Genomic DNA, 11,403 nt, shown 5'->3' with positions numbered 1-11,403 from the left:
AGCCTCTGCTGTTTTATAACATTTCTTTCAAGTGTTTCAAAGCATCATGAAAACATAATTAGATGCATTTCTATAAGCATCTCACAATTTCTATAGCATAGTTAATTGTCTACGGCTTTTTTAAACACAGTTGAAGTCAAAGACATAATAAGGGTAATTATCTTTCACAAGGTCAAAAAATATAGCTTTCAGAATATGGTTTAGGAAGAACTGAGCTGCTTAAGAAAACTCATGTTTACACTGCACTTAGTGTTCATTATATTTCCATTCAGTGTTAACACTGTATAGATAAACAGTTTGCAGATAAACTCATAATATTGCAAAGCACCAACTCATAATATTGCAAAGGACCTTAGAAAATGTGTCTCGTGTTACAAAAAGAGAAGTAGAAAAAAAAGTCAGAAACCATAATTTGACTACCACAAATTGCCATTCATAGAACTGTTCTCCTTTGCTCACTTTATTCTATAATAGTAGGTCCAAATTCCCAACATCATTCTGTGAGGTGTTAGCAATTTGCATACATCATTTCTTGTCATCAAGTCCAGTGTTTTTTCCACAGCACTCTATAGATTCAAGTTTATTTCAATCATCACAGCATTCTTTGTTAAGTATCAAATACATCCCCCACATGGGGCAAGTGAGGTGAATGTATTTCACTGTCTTTTCTGTTCAGACCCATTTTAGGGCACTGTGATATATCCTAATTAACCCACTATAAGAACATCATTAACAAAGGAATGTGGCCAGAAGATAGCAAACAGAACATTAAAATACATGATATGGTACCATAATAGAAAAATTGGAAGGTGTTAAGAGCCACAAATGTGGTCAAAAGAAAGTTTACATCATATCTCATTAGCTATTACTGAATAACTGAAGCACTCTAATTAAATTAAAAAAAATTAAACTTGGGATTTGTGCACACTGGTCTCTAACATTTTTTTCAGTCTATACTTTAGCACAACTGAAATCATTTCTTTAAAATTTTATAGTTTTTATTTCTCTGAGTCAGTTGTTCTCAAAATTATCTGTGCATTGGAATCACCTGAGGATCATTAAAACGTTATGCCTAGATCTCATCCACAGAGCTTCTGATTTAATTTATGTTAGTTGATGTCTGCAGTGGGATTTTTTAAAACTTCTCCAGCTAATTCTCATGTACAGCCAAAGTTGAGACTCATAGTTTATGAGTCAATGTTTTAATTCTACACTTTTCCACCTTCACTGATCTAATTACAACTGTTTATCTATATTTCAGTTGAATTGTCACTTTCTCAGACAAACTCAACATGGTATCCCTAGATATCCTTAATTTATACCCCTATGCTATGCTGATATGTTTCCGGATTAAACCACTCACAAAATTTTACTGACAGATATATTTAATGTTTCTCTTTTCTGCCAGAAAGATTCTAAGAGAAGGGGGTTATTTGTCTGTGTTTTCATTTTGGTGTTTTTAGCTCTTTTTCATTTCAAGCATATAATAGGCCCTCAATAAATAAAAGTTCAGACCAAGAAATTAAGGTTTCAATAATAATAGGTTCAATATTAATGTAGAATACTGTAACTAAATTATCTATAATCTATTGAATACTTATGACATAGCAAGGGATTTACAAGCACTAGATGTAATTCTCAACAACCTTCCCAGATGTGATACAAATAACACAGTAAAAAGGTTAATAAAATTTCCCATGATCACAGAGTAAGAAGTAGCAGAGCCCAGTCTAACTCTAAATTTGGATTGACATTAACACTTGTGTATTTTCTACTATACGTTATATACTATATCACAATAACATAAGAAAAACTACTCTAAAGAAAAGGTCCCCAACTCCTGGGCCATGGACTGATACTGGTCCATGGCCTGTTAGAAACCAGGTTGCTCAGAAGGAGGTGAGTGGCAGGCGAGCAAGCACAACTGCCTGAGCTTCGCCTCCTGTCAGATTAGCAGCTGCATTAGCCTCTCATAGGAGCACAAACCCTATTATGAACTGTACATGTGAGGGCTCTAGGTTGTGCACTCCTTATGAGAATCTAATGCCTGATAATCTGAGGTGGAACAGTTTCATCCCAAAACCATACTCTGCCCCAACATCCATCGAAAAATGTGCTTAATGGAAAGAACTTCAACACAAATAGTGTATGCCATCATGTTAACATGAAATTCAATTTTTTAAAAGATTCATCTATACCTTCTGATCCATCTATGTAGTGTGCAATGGTATGTAATTTACAGGGACAGCTATGGTATCTTCACTATAAAGCATTTTAGTGAAAATTTTAATATAAAATTTAGAGATAATAAATAACTTTTTTGTACAATTTGTATAAACTTCTGTTTAGAACATAGTGGACTATCTCTTGATTTTTGTTTGAAGTATCGATATCAATGGTTCTTCAAGAAAAGACAAGGGATCTTCTGCTAGGCATGGATATACAGAATAAACATAAATTATTATAGTATGTCTATATTAAAGGCTTTTCTCAGCCAAGAATTTTATTTTTTTTTTCATTTTTCCACAAACATAGACTTTTAAACTCATGGTAGTTTAGAATATTTAATGCTTAAAAATATTTTTTCCTCACAAACATACAAGGTGAATGATACATATATTTACAATAACCTCCTGCAGAGATGTTTTCATATCCCAGAGGATTATTTTAAACATTGGAAACAAAATTCTTGCATTTCTACGATATAAAAATATATTACAACCTAAGAAAAATGAATGTTTATCAGCATTTTTTTCCCCTGCAGAGAATATTTGGCTGGCAAAATGACCTTTATACATGGATGTATTATTCTGTCTTTAAAAAAAAACACTCAAGTTTAGACAGTCTTTATTACATTGATTGTTATACATTTTTTCAGGTCATAGCTGAGTGTGGTTATTGCATTATTATTTTTCATTTGGAATTTAAAGATTTTCTGCCAGTAACTTTACAGGCCAATTTAAAAAAGAAAGAGTGGTTGTAATCACTTGATTTATATATTTTCTAAAAGATAGTGCCACAATGGGAACTTTTTCATCAGACTGTCAGGTCTATAGAGCTTTTATGTTGTTGCCATTTTTGACTTTAAAGTATGTTAGAGATTCTTGATCAGGATTTTTTTTTTTTTTATTTTAGACGTTCACATTATTTATATGGGTAAAAATCTATCCATAATAAATTGGTTGTTCAATATTCACACTGAGATTTTAGAGTAGATTTCACCACATTCAGAATTGCTTTTATGAGAAATTGTCAAAGTTTTGTTGCCATGTTTCCGTTTAAGCTCAGGGGAGTTTGACAGAAAATAAGAACCATCATACTTTTAAAGAACCACATGTAACAGCAATGTGCTGTTGACTTCAAGCAATCCGTGAGCACTATTTCTCTTTATTATTAAAACAAATTTATTTGAAGGTACATATTGTATACAAAACAAAATTATTTGGGATATAAAAATTTAAACTCATTAGTCTAACTGCCAATTCTTCCATTATATTTTTTCTAGAAATGGGCTGTTAAAAATGTTATTCATTGGGAAAAACTTCATCTAAAATTAAATATTTTTACTTGGGCACTGAATTTTATATTAGCGTATATGGTTCACTCCGTACAATAACCAATTCAATACCTGCTCTGTTTCAACTCAATCAGGAATTTTTGAATAAGTCCAACTAATTGAATATATAACTAGGAATACATAAATTATGATTTCAGCTCTGCTTCTAAATACCTAAAGTACTTTGTGAAGAGAATTTAGCATTTCTAACTATAAATTCCTGTTATTTTGATAATTAAGCCTGAAAGTCTCTTAGAAACAAATATGTACATTCATGAAAATGAACATACTACATCCCATAAAATTAGTCTTTGTTCATAGATTCTTGAGTTTACTCCTCTGAAAAAGTTGGTAAGCCAATTTAATACAGTATTTAATTTACTAGATCCCTTCCTGAATACTTTTATCTCAATTCAATGCCAATCCTATTCTATTCCAAATTCCTGAGCTTCAAACCTCTCTCTTCTTATAGCTAAGACTCTGGTGTCAGTGATTGTTATTGTCTTAAGAAGTTGTGTTTCAGCTCTCTATAGTAGACAATAAAGCATTATTTATTAAACTTGTGTTTAGGAAAATGCGTTTTTTTTTTTTAGTGCTTCAAATAAATCTTCACCAAAATAGCAAATAAGTGTTATTATTCCCAATTTACATGTATCGTAACTAATTTCAGATATTCAATTTTGGAGTTCTACTAGAGTCAATACAAATTTTTGAGTTTATTAATCTTTTTCTGTTACAGATTTCTACTACCCACTTCTTCTAGGTTTATCTTCTTACAATTTATTGACATCTTCTAGTGTGCATTCATAGTTTAGGCTCTTTGCACTAGCTGCTCAAATACACTGGTTTATTTATTTAATTTACCCCAATGTTTTCTACTACAATCTTTATTAATGCTCTAAATGCAATGCTATGGGTGATATCCAGAAACTAAGTAATGGTGTAGATATCCTATTGTGCTTTCTTAAAGTAGTCCACAAGGCACTACCTCTTCTCTTATGAGTGCCACTTTGAAGTTTCAAACTCGGCTGGGCGCGGTGGCTCACGCTTGTAATCCCAGCACTTTGGGAGGCCGAGGCGGGCAGATCACAATGTCAGGAGATCGAGACCACGGTGAAACCCCGTCTCTACTAAAAATATAAAAAATTAGCCGGGCGTGGTGGCGGGCGCCTGTGGTCCCAGCTACTCGGAGAGGCTGAGGCAGGAGAATGGCGTGAAACCAGGAGGCAGAGCTTGCAGTGAGCTGAGATCGCGCCACTGCACTCCAGCCTGGGCGACAGAGCGAGACTCCGTCTCAGAAAAAAAAAAAAAAAAAAGTTTCAAACTCATTGCTGTCACATATGACAGACTTGAAAACATTGTAAGCATTTAAAATGGGCATACTCTTACTTCTGCATCAGTCCATTGATTTCAAAGTTGTGAAAGCGGAGTCATTCACAGTAAATTTGATCTGGTAATTCAGACCCACCTTCACCACTCATCTTCAAAGCTTGTTGTTATTAGGATAGGAAAGAAAATGGTCTGCAGGTCTCTCACAGATATCTTTTTAAGGACACTCAAACACACAGTTACTATTATTTAACAGAAATTTGAATATTCTTCACATATAGCCAACAATCTCCCTAATGGAAGACTCATGCTTTCCAGATTCAATAAAAGGCGTGGAAGTAATAAGCCACATTCATTCTGCCACCATTTACTTTCATATATTAAGATGCTCAGAATCAGATGTTTAGTCCCTGTGAGTAAATTGGAAAAACAACACACCACAACAGAAAAACACTTCCGTTCTGATTGGAAAATATAATAATTTGCAGTTTATCCCACGAAGAAATGGAGTCTATTTTCCACTCTTGAATCTGGACTTGGGTCTTATTATTTCATCTAATTGTCATTAGCAATTATGATACTAGCAGAGAACTGAAAAGTGCTTGTGCTCTGGGCTTGCCCCTTTATTTCTACCCTACGCTTTTCCACTATGTGAATAATCCAAGGTTTGCCCATTTGGGGAGGAAAGACCATGTATAGACAGGCCTCAGCAATCCCATAAGTCAGTGATGAGACCCCAGGTATAAGGGTGAGGATATCTTTGACCATCCCGTCACAGTCAAGCAAGCTATTAGCTTACCACAGAGATCAGCCCACTTAGACCAGTCTAAAATAACACCTGGCTGATCCACAGGATTTTAAGCAAATAAATTCGATTTTGTTCAGAGACATTAAGCTTTGAGATGTTTTGTTATGCAACAAAAGCTAAATGATATGTATTTTATCCTGTAAGTTTAGATGTAGCTGGAATATACTATGGAAAATATACCAGTTCTTCAAAGAAAGGCATTAAAATTATAGAGGAAGGGTAACAAACAGAATGGTGGGCAAAAACACCACCAGCCACCACATCTTATAATTCACCAAAACCAAACAAATTTGGTGCATGTTTTTCTAATATTGAGTTCTAACACTTTTTTTACTATAATTTTTTTAACGTAAGTATTATATAGGTTACACCATACGTAAATGCCCACAGTCAACCATTTTTAATCCAGAAAAAAACTTCATTTTACTTGAACCAAACTAACCTTTGAGCAGTGCTAAAACTACGACAAACAGGAGCATAATATTTACTACTCAGAGATAAATAATATTTTGGTGAGGTGGATATTTATTGATGTTTTTACTTTATCTGATGATTTGTTGGATAAATTTTACAAAGAAATCCTGAGATCAATTGGAATGAAGGTGTTTGAAGACTCTTAATGCACATTATAAAAGTAGTTTCTCAGAAAGTTTACATTCGTACCTTACGTATATACCATAAATTCATCAGTTTTGATTTTTCATTTTAGAGTTCAAGCATGCTAAATATGGCTACTTATGCATTTTAATGTGTATATACATTATCAAGCCTTATTGTTTGCTTATTGGCCGCATTTTTAGAGTTTGCTTATGAATTTGTATGTTTTTTCACATTAAAATGAAGCTAAGACATTTTAAATATTTTCAGGCTTTGTCATTGAATTTTGTTAAGGTGATTTTAATACACATTTTTAATTATATCTTTTTAAAAGTAATCATATTTTAGAGAGTTTGGAAATTTCTGCAATGTTCATAATTATCCTTTACCATGGGGGGAAAAACTGGCAGTATCACACTGGGAAAATATTATCATAAAAGACCTCGCTTAAAATTCATAAAAGGTGTTTAACATCATTGACCATTAGGGAAATACAAATCAAAACTACAATGAGATACGATTTCAAATCCATGAATGACTATAATGACTTTTTAAAAAGAAAATAAAAAGTGTTTGGAAAGATATGTAGAAATTGGAATCCTTTGCACGTCGCTGATAGGAATGTATAGTGTTACAGCCATGGTGGGAATTTTGGCAGTTCTTCTGTCAAATTTAAACATAGAATAATCATATTACACAGCAATTCCACTTCAAGATATTTACTTCCCCAAGACATTTTGGAAAGACTACTGACAGTAGCCAAAAGTGAAAACATGCCAAATGTTCATCAACAGATTAATGAATAAACAAAATATGGTGCGTGTGTGTGTGTGTGTGTGTGTGTATAAACACATATACATATTTAGGATTCTATTTGTGTGTAACATTCAGAACAGGTAAATCCATAGGGACAAAAAGCAAAATGATGGTTTTCAGAGACTGAGGGGAGGGAACAATGGGGAGTGATTATTTAATGGGTATTGCATTTTCTTCTGAGACGAAAAAAATGTTTTGAAAATAGATGGTGGTGGTTAAACAACATTATATATGTACCTAATGTGGCTGAATTATATTTTTTAAAGTCGTGAATTTTATGTCATGTGAATTTTACTTCATTACCAACACCTTGGTTAATAAATTTCTGACAGAAATAGGTGGAAGACAAAAATTTCCCAATAAAAATTGGCCTGAAATGTTTGATTCTTTAATATATGCTGGTATGCATATAATTAGTATGCATTATACTAGAATATAATACAAGGTTGTGTTTTCAATCAGTTGAGACTTCTAGTATCCTATAATGACTTAATTTTTTAATATATGAGTAATCAGAATTGTCAAACATAGTGATACTGTGAAGTTTTGTTTTTTTTTTTTAATTTCTCTAAGGCTTTAAGTGTACTCTGATTATGTTACCTGAAATACCTGCATTTTCTCCCAAATACATTTTAATTGGTTTTATATAATTTCAAATATTCAAGTACCTGCTAAATATTTTTTAAATTGTCAACAAAATATGTATGCCCATAATATTATATTGATTTTTAAATATATGTAATATTTTAAATCTTTTTTTGCTAGATGTATTCTGATATTTTTAACTTTAAGATTTAGTTACTCCTGTATCCTATTTGAATCTTGCTTCAGGTGATTTTGTTGTTTCACCTCACTTATTTAAGAAAATGCTTGTGGCCGGGCGCGGTGGCTCACGCCTGTAATCCCAGCACTTTGTGAGGCAAGGCGGGCGGATCACGAAGTCAGGAGATCGAGACTATCATGGATAACACTGTAAAACCCCGTCTCTACTAAAAATACAATAAAAAATAAAAAATAAAAATTAGCCGAACTTGGTGGCAGATGCCTGTAGTTCCAGCTACTCGGGAGGCTGAGGCTGGAGAATGGCGTGAACCCAGGAGGCATAGCTTGCATTGAGCCAAGATCGCGCCACTGCACTCCAGCCTCGGGGGCAGAGTGAGACTCTAAAAAAAAAAAAAAGCAAGAAAATGCTTGTATAAAATGCAAGTTTTGAAATGAAATGTTAGTAGATTTGCCTTTGGTTATCTAATTAGGTATTTGGTGCCTTGATGGTTTTTGGCATTTTAAGTTTTTATTACATGATTTACTTTTTAAAAACTACAGAATACCCAATAATAATATTTCAATGGTAGTTTCTTTTCTTTTCCCTGACGTATGTCATTATCCTCAAAATTACTATATTCAGGTTTAAAATGGCAACTATATGTGCCAGGCGCGGTGGCTCACGCCTGTAATCCCAGCACTTCGGGAGGCCGAGGCGGGCAGATTACGAGGTCAGGAGATCGAGACCACCCTGGCTAACATGGTGAAACCCTGTCTCTACTAAAAATACAAAAAATTAGCTGGGCGTGGTGGCGGGCGCCTGTAGTCCCAGCTACTCGGAGGCTGAGGCAAGAGAATGGCCTGAACCCAGGAGGCAGAGTTTGCAGTGAGCCGAGATCAGCCACTGCACTCCAGCCTCAGTGACAGAGCGAGACTCCGTCTCAAAAAATAAATAAATAAATAATAAAATAACAACTATATGACAATGCTGGATAGATTCTCTTTCAGTATTCCACTACATTATATCATGAAGCCATACACAGAGTTCAAATACATAATGATTCTGAAATTGAAGAGTCAGGTGAATTTTTTGCTCAGCTACGCAATGAAAGGCATGAGCAAAATTCTATTTTTAGGTTAGTATATCTGTAGGGGTATGTTAAGAGAGGGAAAGTAATTTCCTGTAAAGATTATCATACCATGAGCTTTTACTCTTACCCTAATGAATAAACAGTAAAAGTAATAAACACCAAAAAAGGAAAGAATCAAACACAAACCATGAGCAACACTCAAAGAACAATAATGAAAATCAAGGAAGGCTGACTACTTTATCCTTTTTAATAACCCAACAAAATTGTTACTATCTTTTGGAAATTTCAAAGTTCTAAGTTGACACAAGCAAATGATAAGTATTACTCTCAAATGGCCTTTCAACAAAGTCTGTTACTTTCTCATATGAAATAAATTATAGTCAGAAATTACTCATTGTGTTTTTATTTTTTTATTTTATTTTATTTTTTGAGATGGAGTCTCACTCTGTTGCCCAGGCTGGAGTGCAGTGGTGCCATGAGAGCTCTCTTTTTGAAAATTTTGAAAAGCTATAGCTGCACTCTTCTTTTAAGAGAGGTTCCAAACTTTGTAGCTATGACCTCACTACTGGTTCTGTTCCTGCAGGTGACTGGCTTCACTTTTTTTATACCCATGTTGACTGCCTATAGTGATAAACAATTTTTTTCTATTTTGGGGCCCTGTGTATTAGGAATCTCTCATTTTCTGATCATGTATAGCAATATATTGTGCAATATGTAAAAACTAAAGACACCTTAAACTTTGTTTTCCTTACTTTGTGCTACCATATAATTATCTTATTAAGCTACTAGTTTGTGACCATGTTGCTTAAACTATCTTAGCCCCACTCCGCTATCTAAAATGGAGTGATGGAACAGTGAATTCTTAACTAAAAATTATTTTTCTCCCTGTGTTTCAACTCCACTCTTTATTTGGCATACTTTACTCATATAGCTGCTTTTTTCCTCTAAGTGAAAGAGCTAATGTTGGGACCATAATATACCCCCTCTTCAAAAACTCTTGAATTTTAGCAGTTTCACATAGTTATTTTGATAGAAAACAAGTGGGATAAATTTGAACTTTTCTTTTGCATGCACATTGTGCCCCCCTAAACATTATGTGGACTAAATAACTATTTTCTGAGCTAGAGGAAACAAAGAGTTATAATATTACCATGGGGTTCTTTGGTGCCACTTTGCCAACTGGAATTCTCCATGGCTGGCAGTGCCTCTGCCCAGGCTTTGCTCAAGCCAGCTGGGCTCACTCTACCCACTCAGCCTGGCATGCTGTGCTCTGCTGCTCGCACTATCAGCCAGGATTCTGTGCCTGCAGTGGCTTTGCGCTCAACCTGCGGCTAGTCCTGGTGTGTTGCGACTGGCTTCTGCCTTGGGTCCCAGTGTGTGGATGAGGGGGATGCTGCGTCACCCAAAAACTTGGAGATGCCAGCAACTGCCGAGCTTCAAGGAGCGTTAACACCTTTTGTGTGAGAAGTACAGAGGTCTGAGTCCCCAGGAAGTATCACATCTTATTCAATTCCACTGCCCACAGCTTGGCCAGTGAGAGCATGTGGCACCCAGCAGCTTTTTCTCCTCTGTTAAACAAGAGCCAGAGGGAAGGTAATAGTGTTACAGCTCAGCGGGTTCTGGGTTCTTGTCCCATGACCACGAAGACTGAGGTACATGAACACCAGAGAGTGACCAAGGCAGAGAAGATTTTTATCGAGTGACAGAAAAGCTTTCAACATAAGAAGGGACCCAGAGTGGGTATCCTTCTGTTTGAGAGGGGGCTCAAAAGCAGGTAGCCATCTGCGAGGCTGAGTCCTGGGTTTTTATGGGCTCATAATGGGTAAGTGTGTGCTGAATTGTCCATACGGGCCTGGAAAAAGCACCGTTCAATTGGCTAAAAGGCATCAAGGAAGTTCTCACTCCAGTCATGGACTCCATCTGGAACTGGCAGCTCAGCTTTCAGACTTTAAATTGTCTTTGGCTTGAAGGTCAGGTTTCACTGGAGACCCATCCCTGTCTGTCTCAGAATTCATCTGTCTCCTGCTGCTATCAGTAGGCTACAAGATATTTTGATTCAGTGATAAGGACTCTGTGCCCAATTCTACCTAGAGGTCTAGACCTGGATGGGGAGAAAAATCAACTTCCAGGTAAGGTCAGTAATCCAAACACTGAGAAGAAATATACTAACCTCCAAGGCAAGATTTTGAAAGTAAATATTTTCTGTGCACCTATTCATAATAGGATAGGGTCAGTAGAATACAAGGGGTGGCATCATGGGTCTAAGCAGAGAGAGTCATAGTGCTCCTTTCATCCCCATATTCCTATAATTTGAGAGAGTCTTAAGTGAAGATCCAAATTTTCACATATGCCAGAGAGGAATAAAAAATGATTGAAAAAGCCAGCAGATTTATGGACACTTTGTTGTCTGAAAGAAGACAATTTAGTTTGCCCAGACCAGTGAC

The sequence above is a fragment of the Pan paniscus genome, chromosome 3 (assembly GCF_029289425.2).
Source record: "Pan paniscus chromosome 3, NHGRI_mPanPan1-v2.0_pri, whole genome shotgun sequence".
In the NCBI taxonomy this organism is placed as follows: Eukaryota; Metazoa; Chordata; class Mammalia; order Primates; family Hominidae; genus Pan; species Pan paniscus.
This window is presented reverse-complemented; position numbering follows the sequence as displayed.